The sequence below is a fragment of the Magnolia sinica genome, chromosome 19, assembly GCF_029962835.1.
Source record: "Magnolia sinica isolate HGM2019 chromosome 19, MsV1, whole genome shotgun sequence".
Taxonomy (NCBI): domain Eukaryota; kingdom Viridiplantae; phylum Streptophyta; class Magnoliopsida; order Magnoliales; family Magnoliaceae; genus Magnolia; species Magnolia sinica.
Window position 1 is genome coordinate 62,604,693 of NC_080591.1, and position 15,058 is coordinate 62,619,750.

Below are 15,058 nucleotides of genomic sequence, written 5' to 3' on the forward strand. Positions count from 1 at the left end.
CTCGACTTTCTCGATGAAAGGAAAGAACAAGGTCAGATCTAAACCGTTATCCGTCAGCAGCAAGTGACACGTTTCTACAATGTCAGGGTTAAAGTCAGGAGATTCCGAGCTGGTGACTTAGTCCTTCAAAGAACTTTCTAGAACACCAAGGAACCAGGATTGGGAACTCTAGGCCCGAACTGGGAAGGACCTTATGCAGTTACAAGTACGAGCCGACTTGGGTCATACCGACTGGAAGATTTGGACGATCAACTCCTACCTCATCCCTAGAATGTTGAACATCTCAAAATTTATTGTCCTTAACAGACCAACATGAAGTGCACTATATTTTGGTTAGATTCGAAGTGGAACTAATAAAGATTTTTGCAGTCTGAATTCAATTGCTTCTGAACTACCTATGGACGACCCATCTACATGATTTGGCCCAAATCCAATCTATCCACCTGATCCGACTCGTCTATTAGATGCGATCTACTTAACTTAGAAAAATCTATAAATGAACACATTGTCTCAAAAAAGGGGTGATTTTTATTGATAAAGCCCCAAGGGGCAAGTTTACATCGATCTATATTCCAAAAATAAAAAGAAAAATGGAAAGGTATTGCAAAGAGAGGTCGATCTTTAAGCTTTAGGGGCTGCTCGAGAGTTGCTTCGTCGCTAGATGCGTCGAAGCCGGACCCAGAATCATCGAAGCCAAAAAGATCTAACTTTGGAAAGACTTCCTTCATCGTCTCGATGCACTTCGAGTAGCCTAACTAGTACAAAGAATTTCTGTTGTCAATGTACGTCTCGAAAGACTGATATTCTTTGACAACATCTTCCTGAGCCTGGGCAATAGCTACTCGAGTTCCTAGCTTAAGCTTCTCGAGCTTCACCTCGATCTCCCCAAACTTCATCCCATCTTCCCTAAGCTTCGCCTTAGCCTCCTCGAGCTTCACCCCTAGTTCAACCTACCGCCGAGAAGACTTTTCAGAAGCCCCTGCAAGAAGTTTCTTTGTGGCTTCCAGCTCAGCCTCTACAGAAGAAGCACGAGCTTGGGATTGAGCGACCTTAATCTCCTTTTGTGCGAGCTTCCGACCGGCCTCGCTTACATGCCCCTACAGTTGATCGATCTTGCGATGCACCTTTAGCATGTAAGGAGCAAGATGCCAAGACAAAGAAAAAATGAGCAACGATGAACAATCATAAAGAAAGACGAAGTATTTATGGAAACGCTTTTACCCCAAGAAGGCTCGTCGCCACAAACGCAAGAACTGAGTTCATAGGAGAATCCAACAAGCCAAGGAATTCCACCTTGGGTACATACTAAGCCGCCTAGGGAAGGATCTCCTCAATAGCTCGACGGAAGCTTCGACCTTCCTCCTCCAAAACTCCTAAAGGATTAGCTGAAGAGCAGTCAATCTCTTCAGTCTCTGCAGAACGAACCTCCACAGAAGGCTCGACAGCTCCCTGTACCTCAGCAGGAGGAGCCTCTTCCTGAACAGTCATCTCAACCATAGCAGCAGTAGCATTAAGGACAGGCTCTACCACTACCTCCTCTTCCTCGACCTCCATCACGACAGGGAAGGAAGGGCCGACCTTCCCCTTGCTTTTGGACCTACTATTTCTTCCAAGAAAGGCGCCCGGAGCTTGGAGGCGGTCCTTAACAAAGGACGAGCTTCAGGCATTTCTGCATTAAAACATGAGAAAATTCAATTATGAGAGTCCATGAAAATTTTCTAAGTCCTAAAGCTCGACCAAGGTTCTTACCGAAATTCTTACCAGTGAGAGCGTAGTCTAATCCCGACTTAAGAAGCAACATAAGTTGGAGAGGTACTATCCAAGATCTTTCCTACTCCCCTAGTGCTCTCACTCCTCTAATCCAAGCGAGAGATCCACTATCTAGCAAGGGAGCATGCTTGGGAATAACTGCGATAGAAGACATGTGCGAACAAGTCAAGAAAACTCGAAAACCGACCAACCAAGAACAAGCTAAAGAATAACTATACTCGAGGAATACTGACTTGGGTCGGAAAATGCTGTGGGGACCAAGTGTTGATTCAAGAGTAGGTCGGCCACTTCCCAACATCCAGAGGCCTAGAGCCACTTGTCCCTCCAATTCTTATTGGATGATGGATGGTCAGTAATGAAGCTCCCTCCAATCCCCCGCCAAGCAAAGAGATAATACCAGCCAGGGTGAAACTTGTTCGGCTTCAACTGGTATAGATAGAGGAACTCCTCGACGGAAAGCTCAAGCTGCTATAGCTCAGACCATAAGACCGTGTAGCCGATCAAAGCCCTCCATCCATTGGGGATCATTTGCCCCGGAGCCAAGTTCAAGCGAGCAAGTACTCACCTTACCGGACCTTGCAGAGGGAGCCTAAGGCCTCATTGAAGGGCGACCTGAAAAATGGCGACTGCTCCCTTTGAAGGATGATTAGGAAGCTCATCTGGCAAGGGAACTCGGAGGATTACAGACTCAGGGACGTGATACCCCAGTTAAATCCGAGCTAATTCTACCTCAGTAAGGGTCGAGGGCACAAGACCTCTCGGACCCTCCTCGCCAGAGGACTCTTCCGGATCTTCTTCACCGAACTGGCCATGCTTTACCCTAACCAGCCTCTCTACTGGGAACCTCTCCATCGCCCACAACGCCTGGAAATTGACGTCGACCATCATCACTAACGGCGACGGTGGGTTCAACATTACCTGGAGGCTACTCGCCCCACTGTTGCCACTGGAAACCCCCTCTAATGAACTTAAAGAGTCCGACGTGGCAACTTTTATAGATGTTGATAGTCGCTGTTAAAAGGAAAACGAAAGGAGGGGGAGAGTGAAGTATGAAGCTCACCGGGGAAGAAACAAATGTCTAGCCGCTGGTGAAGACAGTCACCGAAAATCGCCTATGTGAGCTAAGGAAGATGACTAGAAGGGAAAATGAGAAAATGCAGATAAAAATGACTAAGGATTAGGGCTTCCCTTATATAGGGAGGCCACGTGGCAACACTTGAGCGCGCCCATCAACGCTGGGTTCATGCGACGTCCCCTTGACTGCCCCATCTGACACATGGCGCAACCCTATGCATTAGTTGACCCTTATCGAGAATTGGCCACATGTCATTCTCTCATTAGATTGACAACGAAATGATGACTTGACAGACCACGTGACCTCAACCACGAAATGTCACCTCAGCTACGCCGTACATAATTACTAACACGCCTCGACTACCATGTTGGTCGCCATACTTGGCATTTATGATAACATAACTTGACCTAAGCTATATCTGACTTACTTTCCGAGCATCCATAGATCGGCTCAAAAGTAAGAGGGGCTTACTGTTAGGGGAAAAATAGATCGACTAGATCAACTTATGGAATAGACCAAACCAGCACGAACCCAATAGGGTTAAAACACTTAAGAGGCATCTATTGGCAAGGAAAGATTGACCTTCAAGTAGGTCGATGCAACTGTAAGGCCACTCAAATAAGATGCAACTGTAAGTCCACTCAAATGGCGGGTTGTTGTTCTAAACCATAGGTCGGCTTTAAGTCGACCTAAACCATAGGTCGGATATAGCTTGGGCATATGTCGACTACAAAGCAACCCTGACATAGTTCGGCCATATGTCGACATAACCTCTGAACAAGATAAATACCAATTTAACGGAAGGCTCAATATTACTTGCGTCTACTGTATCTGGCGCCTCTATCACCTGACCTTTTCCTCAACTAATAGTCTGGGAATCCCTCCAATGGCCCGAAGATCTCTCCAAGATCTTCGAGAGATAGAATCAGATCCCGAGAATCTCAAACAACCACAATCTAGGGAAGATCATGGACGGATCTGGAAACCTCTATGGGAAGATCTCCTACATATGAGGAAAGACTTCCTACGGCATGGTCTTCCTTCCCTTAGAAATAAAGATACCTTTAGCTAATGTAAGGTACGCATAATCTTTTACAAAATATAACTGGTGACTCTTTTCCAAGGGAGCATCTCCTACAAAAGACCCAAAGTCCTGACTTAGGCATCGGAGGGTTCCCTATAAAAGTCAGGGTCTCATTTGTCTCTTACTTTCTCTTGTGCAGGTCCCAGAGTCCGCCAGAAAACTGCATCAATACAACCAAAGATTTGGAGTTTACCAACTTGAAATTCGCTATCCAAATTAGGTATGAGACTAGATTGGATTGAAGTTTTGTGTTTGACCCAACAGTTCACGAAATAACACACTACTAACCTGACCACATCATGTGTTGGTTATATTCCCCTGCTTGTTGTAACATGCTCATCGATGATAACATTCTTAGGGGTTGTTTGGCACCGTGGATTTGGGGGGATTTGAGAGGGGTTTCAAATCCCTTGGTTGTTTGGCACCATAAAGTAATTGGCGTTTAAAGTCAAAGGTGAAAGCCTGGATTACATCTAAAATCTTTTCAAGAGTTGCATGTGTAACATGTGTGTCATTAGACTATTAATTTATTGGACACATAGCCCACGAATGATATCCCAAAATAATTAGATTATCAATTTCATCACTATAATTACTTTAATACGATGATCAACACCATCCAAACATTGTTCATGTAAATCAACAGTTAAAAATCGTTGGTTAGCCACTCGAACATCATCTTGTGCTTGTGGCCCATCCGAGACTTAGAACTTTATCATTTTTGGGCAAAGTATATATTTCAGTGGGCTTATTACAACCATTGTGTCAAACACTACATGCATTCACTAATTAAAGATCTTAAAGTTGATTTTGTAATTAAATTTAAACCCCTGTAAATATACTATGCGTAGCTACTTTTGGATTAAAGTTGATTCTGAAACGAGGGTGCCAAACACAATAAGAGAATTTCAAATCGAGGGGTTCCAAATCCACGCTCCCAAATAGACCCTTAGTTATTTACATACTTTTTATCATTTTTGAGGAATGTATTATTAAGCCCACTAAGAGCACCTATGCTTAACCGGCTTTTCTTCTTCTTCTTTTTCTTTTCACATCTCTTTTGAAAATCTTGGATTGTAATATTTGAATGGTTGACTTTTGTTCATCTCTTTTGAAAATTGAGGACCGTAATATTTGAATGATTGACAGTACCTTTTGGATTTTGGATGTGCTTTTAAATCGTGTTGGTTGTTGGAATTTATTCATGTTAAAGTAGATTAATATCTCAAGTTAAAATATCCTAGAAGAAGAAGAAAAAAAGAATTTTCTTTATTACAAACCAAACTTGGAGCTCAAGAAGTTGGTGAGCTCATTTGCCAAGCTTGAGGCATGATACTTGAAAATTGGAAACACTTTACTCTTGCAAACTGCATTCAGAGTTCAAAAATTTGGTGAGCCTGCTCACCAAACTCGGGGCGTGACAACATCACACACACACACACATTTTTACCCTTATTGACCCCACATTCCAGAGTAAAAAAGCAACATTTTCGATTGCCAAATTTTGAATGCGACAACCCATCTTAATGTATGTATTGTATACCCATGTTGTCCACTTGTTTTTCCAACTCATTTTAGGGCATGAGCTCAAAAATGAAGTTGATTAAATCTCAATTGGATCATACATGGGAAATAGTGATGATTGAATGTGCACCATTAAAAACTTCTTAGAGCCCACCATAATGTTTATTTGTTATCCAACCTATTAATGAGGTCGCATAGACATGGATGGAGGGGGAAAACAAAAGGCAAATCTGAGCTTGATTCAAAACTTTTGTGGCTCATAGGAAGATTTTAATAGTTAATCATTACTGTTTCTTGTGATGAAATCCACATTTGATTAGAATCTAGTTCATTTTGGACTCATGCCCTAAAATAAGCAGGCCAAACAGATGGATAATGTGAATATACAATGGATGCATCAAGATAAGCCGTATGGTCAGGGTTGCATCGTGTTATGGGGCATGGTCCCAAAAAATAAAGCAGATCCAAATCTCAAGCGGACCACACCACAAGAAACACTAGTTATTGAACGCCCACCAATAAACAATTTTTAGGGCTAACTGTGTCATATAGATCTAGATGAATGGAAAACACATATATCATCTTTATCTGAAACTTTAGCCCACAAGAATTTTTTAATGATCAATGACCTGTGTTTTCTATGGTTTCGTCCACTTGAGATTTGGTTCTGCTTATTTTTGAAACCATGCCATAGATGAGCTGATAAAGCTTATGAACAGAGGGTTATACAACCCATACATCAAGGTGGGCCCCACGTTCAGGGACTCATCCAGCAAGCTGTTACTCCAGCTCACCTAATCTGCGTCGGTTTCTGTACCACTTTCCATCAAGCATAGATTAGGCGCATCTTGATGAATGTGTTGTATATCCACAACGTTCATCCGTTTTGCTAACTTATTTTAGGACATGGTTCCAAATATGAGGCAGATCCAAATCTCAGGTGAATCACACCACACGAAAACAATGGTTATTGAAAGCCCACTGTAATGTTTACGTACCTGCCATCTAATCCGTTGATTAAGTCACACGGACCTTGATGAAGGAATAACAACAAATAGCAGCTTGATCGAAAACTTTTGAAGTCCCCAGAAGTTTTTAATGGTGGGAATTCAATCCCCACTTAGGGAATTCAATCAGCACGTGGACCCCAATATTGAAAACAGGTAAATGGGTTGGAAAACTTTCAGCAGAAATTTTTAAACACGTACATTTGTTTGGCAAATGTGACCAATCAGACCAGTGGGCGAACCTGATTCTCGGGCTAGGACATTAATATAGTGGCCCTGTTCTGATAGATGAATTGGATCTCGGACCTATAATGCCATGATGGCACGTGTGGCATGTACATGAGCTGTATTGCACAAGGGCTTTGATCAGGAGGATTTTTTAAAAAGGCGCGGAATAGGTGGCCCTAGATGGACTTGATCAATGTGTGTTTGGTGGGCCGCATCAAAAATTGCCTATGATTTAAAGATTACTTTTGCTAGGCAGTACTAACCATCTCATCCATGGCTCGAAAAAAGGAGGGCTACAGAAATACGGACAAATCAGGAATGGATTTGATCATCGGATCAATTGGATTTTTTTTATTTTTTATTTTTTGAAAAATGGTCAGTAAAATGTCCTTGGGACTTAATAGACGGTTCAGATCTATCGATTGGACTGTCCACGTGACAGATGCAAGCTCATTTCTCATTAATTAGTAAACACTGAGTCAACTAAAGACTCGGTTGAGTCTTTGAGTTGATCCGACCCAACTAGACATTGAGCCAAGCTTTTGGGTTTTTGAACTATGATCGTGTAAGAGATCAAGTAAAGGCTCCCTGTGATCATAACCTAGACCAAATAAGAGACCGTTCATTCATCAGGTGGGCCCCAAATTTTAAGATGAAAATGGACGGTTAAAAAAAGAATGACAAACGGTCCAAATTCATCCTATCCGATTGGTCGAAAGACCTGAATTTTAGCCCAAGGAATCCTCCCAGTTCATGAACAGGTGCCAAAACGGTCAGTGCATTTACCACAAAAACCACAATCTCCTTACTAGACGAGTGCAATTGGCATTTCCTCCACTAATACATGATAATATGAAGAGCAAACATCCAGTTGTTCATCCACTCATACAACCTTCATAGAGACATATGCCATGACGGGGTTCAAACAGCGAAAAGGCAAATACAGACAGCAGAAAAGGTGCTGGAGATAGCGATCATTTACTCACCTTTCCATGAAGAGAGAGCAGGAGTCTCCGACTCCTTCCAAGTAGATACTGTACCTCCGTATCTATCGCCCTTTACTGCATCTGCTGAAGCAAAGGATTCAAGCTCAGACATCTCTTCTGGAGTGAGCTTCACAGACAAGGCTCCAATGTTTTGGTTGAAGTTTTCAATCTTGGTGGTGCCTGGTATTGGGCATACATCGCTTCCTTGGTGGTGGACCCAAGCCAATGCCAGCTGTGAAGGTGTGCATCCCTTCTTCGCCGCCATTTCATTTACAAACTCGAATATACAGGCATTGTGCTCCACATTCTCAGCTTGAAATCTCGGTAGAAACTGTCAATTCCGTGAAAGTAGTTAAGTAGTATGCCATGAAACTGATCATCGAAGCAAGTATACATTAGAAGTAGAGTAGTGCTATGATGATTCACAGTATTACAGTGACACATCCTCTCCTCCCAACACGGGAAAAATAAATCTACGCGGGGCCCACCATGATGTATATGTGACATCCAATCCATCCATCACCTGGCCAGCTCATCAGTAAGCATGAAAATCAAGCCCACCCAAAACTCCTGGTGGGCCACAGCATAGGCAATTGTGGGATAGAACCATTCACTGTTGAAATCTTCCAACTGCCCAATGCGATGTTTATATGACATCCAACCTGTTCATAAGGTGAGTACATGGAGGATGAAGGGAAAAACCAAATATCTGCTTTATTCAAGACTTTTGGACAGGAAGATTTTAATGGTGTCCTATCCTGCTGTTCTGTGTTTTGTGGCTCACTTGAGTTGTGGATGGGCTTGATTTCTGGGGTCTGTCTTACAATGATCTGTCGCAAAATGATGAATGGAATGGATTTAACATAAACATCACAATGGGGCCCATAGGTATTTATGTTGCACCCGCCACCTCCATACAATTGAATGCAGAGGACATGTGTTGGTATAATTGAGGAATTGCTCTGGCAGGCAATTTGCCATAGCATTACTCTAAGAAGTGTTTTCTGTAACACCATCAAAACTTCGTGCAGTAACACAATTAGCCTCAAAAGAACTCCATTTTTTCTCTGCATCATAGTTTGAAATGGGAAACCCCAAATAGCTGGGAGAGGACTACAAGGAAGATGATGATGGTGGTGGTTTGAAATGAGAAACCTAAGTGAACTCAAAAGTCCACAGGGTTGAGCCAACAGGAAGACACACTAGAGGTTTTGGCGAGTCATGGAATGACCAACTCAGAATTTAAGAATTGTTTAAGCATATACTAAAAAATGGAAGAAAATTATGGGAAATCATTACAGAACCTATTTCATAGTGTTTTTTTTTTTTCCTGAAAACACTGCTACACCATATACCCTTTCAATGTCTAATGAAAATTACAAATATACACCTTTTTTCCCCTTTTCTAAATATAGAAAATTACGGAACTCAACTGTCTTGTGACCTTGACTACATCAAGTTTTCCATTTAAAAGTGTTTTTTTATATACTGGAAACTTATTAAAATCGACTTTCATATTGAGTTGACGAAATCTGATTAAGTCAAATCGACTCAATCAAGTTTCGAGCAACTCAATCATATTTTAGGGCATGTTTGGATATCACCAATTCTATGGAAATCAATGAAAATGGAAAATGTTTTCCATTGATGTGACAGTTTGAGATGTTTGACTCATAAAGTAAATGCAGGACTTCTACAAAGTAATCATTACACTTTTCCATAATTTAAATTTTCTGACACAAGAAATTACTTTCATTGTCTCACAAACATGAGATTTTCACTTTCTATCCAAACAAAACTCTTGAACATAGAATTCATGTTTCCATAGTGCTCACGGAAATAACAATTGCCTAATTGTTACCTTTTCTTTCCTTTACCATCAGAATACATATATTCAGCCATAGACTTCAAAAAAGTCATGCTACACAATGTTATGTTCTTATGACATGGTGACACCTAATGTTACATGCACTAAAGTGTATGGTAGAGTGACGAGTTGCATTGCATGCATCCATGAAGCAGAAGTATATACCTTTCGGAAGTCCCCGTCTGACAAGTTATCAATCATTTTAGGCCCTGATGAAAGGAAGCCCCTCCCAAGAGGGCTGTATGCAACGATCCCTATGCCAAGCTCTCTGTATAGCATAAGAAAGTTGAAATCAGAAGTTAGTTCCACATCCTAATTTATCTGCAAGCTTTGGGGAAGTTGGTGTAGCAGATCAAATCTCACCTACAAGTAGGAATTATTTCTTCCTCTACGTCTCGTCCACAAGGACCACTCCAACTGTACTGCAATTATTGGGTGAACAGCATGTGCTCTCCAGATAGTCGAAGCAGAGGCCTCAGATAGCCCTATGTATTTTATCTTTCCTTCTTCAACTAGATTCTTGAGTTCCCCAATCTTGTGCAAAAGAGAGAGACAGAGAAAACAATGATGAGGAAATAAATCACCCAACAAATGCCAAAATACAAACGGAGCATGACTATGAAGAAACAAGGAATAGCATGTGCGCAACACATCCACCATGTCTACAAACTGGGAATATAAACAAAAGAGAGAGTTTGGCTCCACATACAAACCTGCGGTGGGCCACACCGCTGGGAACAGTTACCCATTAGAACCTTCCAGATTGCGCAGTGGGCCAACATTGGTGTGTAGATGCCATCCAATCCATGCATTAGACATGCCCACTAGGATTTGTTTATGAAATCTACTCAGTCCATCATGTACACCCCCTTCATCGTATGGATACGAGATTGGTGTGGGGGGTGTTTTTAGGTTAATAAAGGGCTGCATAATATTGTAATGGGGAGGTTGTGGTTTGAAGATAAGGACTATATGTAGGCTGTGGGATGGGATTAGGCTTCAACTGTTAGAGGAATTGGGTTTATGCGGCTGTAGCTTTGGGAAGGATCAAGATCTAAGGGCCTGTTTGGATTAGCCAATACAGCCGTAGTGTGCTGACCACCGTAGTTGGAAGTAAATCAGGGTATTCGCTGTATGTTACTCTACTCGCAGTATACACTTCCCACCATGGATATGCATGCAAAGCACGGGATTGTGGTTGCATACACATGTATGTAAAATTTTCAAAGTGTATTATATCCACACAGTCCATCCATTTTGCAATATCATTTTGGGGCATGACCCAAAAAATGAGCCAAATCCAAAATTCAAGTGGACTACCCCACAAAAAACGGTGGGGACAATGACGCCCACTATTGAAACCTTCCTAGTGCCCACCATGATGTTTATTTGCCATCCAACCTGTTCATAAGGTCACATAGACCTGGATGAAGGGACAACACAAATATCACCTTGATCCAACGCTTCTGTGGACCCCAAGAAGAAGTTTTCAATGGCAGGCTTTCAATCCCCACTGTTTTCTGTGGTGTCGTTGATTTTCGCTTTTGAACTGCCTCAGTTTTTGTCTCATTCCATAGATCTCGCAAGATGGACGGACGGTGTGGATATAACACACACATCATGGCAGGGCCCACAGAATTATGCCACGTTAACACACCTCTGCCAATCCAAGTCCCTGCAGTGATTTCGAAGGATTACTATGCTCTATCCAATCGATGGTAAAGTGTAATGATGTGAGTTTCCACCACATTACTGTGGTAGTCAATGATCCAAAGAAGCCCTAAGTGTATGATTGAGTGATGAACTGACTTTTGGCTTACAATTTGCATATGGGGTCATATAAGTGGGAACAGCTACATCTTCTTCGCTCTGCCAGAGGGAGTTTTGTCCTCTCATTGCCATCCAAAGCTGGATGAAGGAGTGTTGCATCAGGTTGGCAGCCAGTGTCAAACTCTGGCCACATCTTTTTCTCATGAATCCTGACAATCCGATGCCTACAAGCATAGAGTGGAATAGCATAACAAGATTTGTGTAGTCAAACCCAAATCGTTGGGATAAGGCTTCGACCATGATGATGATGATGATGATGACAATGACAATGATGATGTTATGGGATTATATAATGTTATGGGATTATATATGGGTTAGGGTCAATGAATGGGTCCAGGTTTATGGTTGGATTTGGGCTTGAATATGAAGCTAAATTGGAGCCATGGTTGTAGTTTTGGGAACACGAAGGAATGTGAAAGGGATGTATTGTGAGTTGTCACTGTAAAAGGGATGAAAAAGGAACTGTGAAGGAGTCTATAAAGGACGGTACAAGGTCTAAGGGTGACAGGATTAAGTTAGATTCATGGCTGTCTAGGGGGATCAATTGATAAATTTTGGGTACAAAGGGCTGCAAGACACTTTTCGATGTCATGAAGTATTGGGTACAAGGAGCTACTGATCAGAACATGAGGAAGAAGAAGAAGAAGAAGAAGAACCACACGCAGCTGCAGATTCTCCAACTGGCCTCCCGCCTTTAAGCCAGAGAACACACAAATCTCCCTCACAAATTCTTCTACAACGATAGAAATAGAATCTCAGCAAATTTATTCAGAGAATTCATCAATAGTAATTCATACACAAGTGATTCTCTATACACAACCTTGTGTATGCCCCTTTTATGTTTTTATATGAACATTCCTTCTCTGATTCAGACTCTTTACTAAATCATTGTAGAATCAGGACTCGCTAAAAAAAAGGGTAAGGACAACTAAGAGAGACTTCTACCACCATCTAGCTTCTAAAATAAGCACACACAGCTCCATTTTCTCCGTAATGCATAAACAAACATATGGTTGTCTACACATGCATACAGGTGGGGATACTTGCAGATAGAAAACACTTGTGTACAGTTTTGTTAATATACACACCCACATGAGAACTTCCATGATATCAAATGCATACAGATGCTTCTAATTTTCCACATGCATGACTTGATGGGACCCACATTTTTTTTTACAGGTGCGAGATGGGTACCATTTGTGTCAATGTTGGATCTCCTTTTCAGTCAAATTTGGTATCTTTCAATAACAATAACAAAAGCAGCAATGGCAGCAACAACAACAACAAGAGCAATAGTACAGTAGTATTAGTAGCAGTAATATATTAGCAGCAGTAGTAAGATGATGACGATGATGCTCATTGAGAATAAAACAAAACAAATAGCTACCGTAATCTCGATGGGAATTCTAGTATCGACGGGGTGCTGGTAATAAAGGTCAATGCAATCAACATCAAGTCTTTTCAAGCTAGCTTCACAGGAGGCCCAGACATAAGCAGGATCCCCACGTATCTCCCTATTCCCGTCAGCGAAACTGATCCCAAACTTGGTAGCCAGCTCAACGTCCTTCCTTATCCCTTTAAGAGCCTGCAGAATCAAGATGAGGATGAGAATGGTGGTTGGTAATAAGTAAAAGCTTGGAGTTGCTAGATGCTAATATCTTAGTTTTCAAGCATTCACTCTTGGCATACATTTGAGAAGCATATGAGATCCAAACCATTGTCTTGTTGGACCTCACTATAGATGGTCCATAGGCCAAAAATCACATGGTCAGAAGATCAGAGCCACTGATTTCAGGACCTGTTCCTGCTGAAGCTGACCATTGGTTTGGTTGGACTTTCTCCTGCCCATCCAATTGCAATGTTACCTGTTTTCCGTTCTGGATTGAGCGATCCGGATTATGGGTCATTTGCGATCGGGATAACTATTTTTAGCGACCCAGCATCATGGCTTTAAATTCTCTCCATTGATTAAGTTAATGCAAGTTTATATTTACAATGTAGCGATCTATACTTTTATTTATTTAGTGTAATATAACACTAAGCATGTGTGGTCTATAATAATAACATTTATCGCTTCATACATGAATTGCAATATGAGTTCTTATATAAAACTATATTCCATACACACTGTATGTCTTGGACTGACGGACATGATCCTACTACCCCTAGCGTATGACGTATTGTAGGAAGTTGTGTACCACATACCAAAGCGACCCACAATCCAAGGTAGCCTTTCCCAATTTGCAATCCTCACAAGTGTTTCAATCAATGGCAGAGGGATCACCCCACCAGTGTGATTTCTATGTGGGGTATGCGCTGTCCACAGCAGGACTGAAGAAATGAATGGTTGAGTTCTTGAAACATAAGATATTCTCATGCAGCTGATACTTTCTCCACTTACAATAAGGGAATGATCCTATGCAACCACTTGGCATTGTGCAAATGAGTTGTATTTGAGACAGAGACAGCCCAAAACAGTCTTCTGCTCTGTTTATCCAATTCAACCCACTTTTCAAGAGCCAGTGTGCAAAAATCACATTGAATTGGATGATCCCAACCATCCAACTAGTAGTGCTTTCCATTACATCCATCCATTTACTAAGGTTGATTAAATTGTAGGGTCAATGGATCAAAGCCTTACTGCAAGACACAAGCAACCCAAGGTGAGGGTCCAGCAGAGGACCACACAGTTGATGATTAGACAATCTTGAAGCAAGCTATTAATCCAAAATTTCGATCGATGGCCCATGATGAATGGGTTGAACACCATGGACAGTCCAGATCAACGATTAGACTATCCACTTTGTCCATCCAACCAGAACGCATAACATCAGAAAAGATAGCAACCATCCAATGTAAATTCCTCTGTTAGGCCATATGGGCCCACCTACGATGATTAGACCATCTTGAAGGTGAGGTCCAGCAGATGGACAGTCCAATTTGATGATTAGACCATCTTGACGCAAGTTATTAATCTAATGATTAACTTTGAGTAACCAAAATTTGGCTCGATGGCCCACAACCAAGGGTGGGTTAGATGCCATGGACCGTCCAGATCAACGATCAGACTGCCCACTTTGTCCAATTCAACAAAAGATCACAACAACACAATGCAAATTGCCCTGTTAGGGCCATGTGAGCTCACCTACAATGATGGTGCGAAATTGAATATAAGGCTTCCGCCATAAATAGAAACTGACCCTAAAAATCACCCGAATCAAAGGACTTGAAAAGCAGACGACCATTTGTCACTTCACGCCGGTAATCAGATGGAGAATGCAGCTATTTGGGCGAATTTGCAACGGTCAGCAGTGATCGTTGGTGGGCCCCAACGGAGTAAATAGACTCTTGAGAGAGAGAGAGAGAGAGAGAGAGAGAGAGAGAGAGATGTACGATACCTTTCCGAGGAGGAGTTCATTGGTGAAAGGGCTGTATATGTCGGAGGTGTCGAGGAAGGTAACGCCACTACGGGCGGCGTGATGGATGAGAGAGCTCATATCAGGCTCGGGTTTGGGTGGGCCATAAAAGGCAGACATGCCCATGCATCCCAGCCCTTGAACAGACACCTCAAGACCCTGCAGCTTCATCCGCCCAACTCCTTTCCCACTCTCCATCTTTTGTTTACTCTTCTCCAGCCACTCCAACTTTCTTCTCTCTCTCTCTCTCTCTCTCTCTCTCTCTCTCTCT

General features: G+C 42.0%; 1 pseudogene; it reads right to left on the bottom strand.

Annotated features, from left to right (window-relative positions):
- Positions 1–7,469: 7,469 nt before the first annotated feature.
- On the bottom strand, positions 7,470–15,058 carry LOC131234683 (probable aldo-keto reductase 2; annotated as a pseudogene).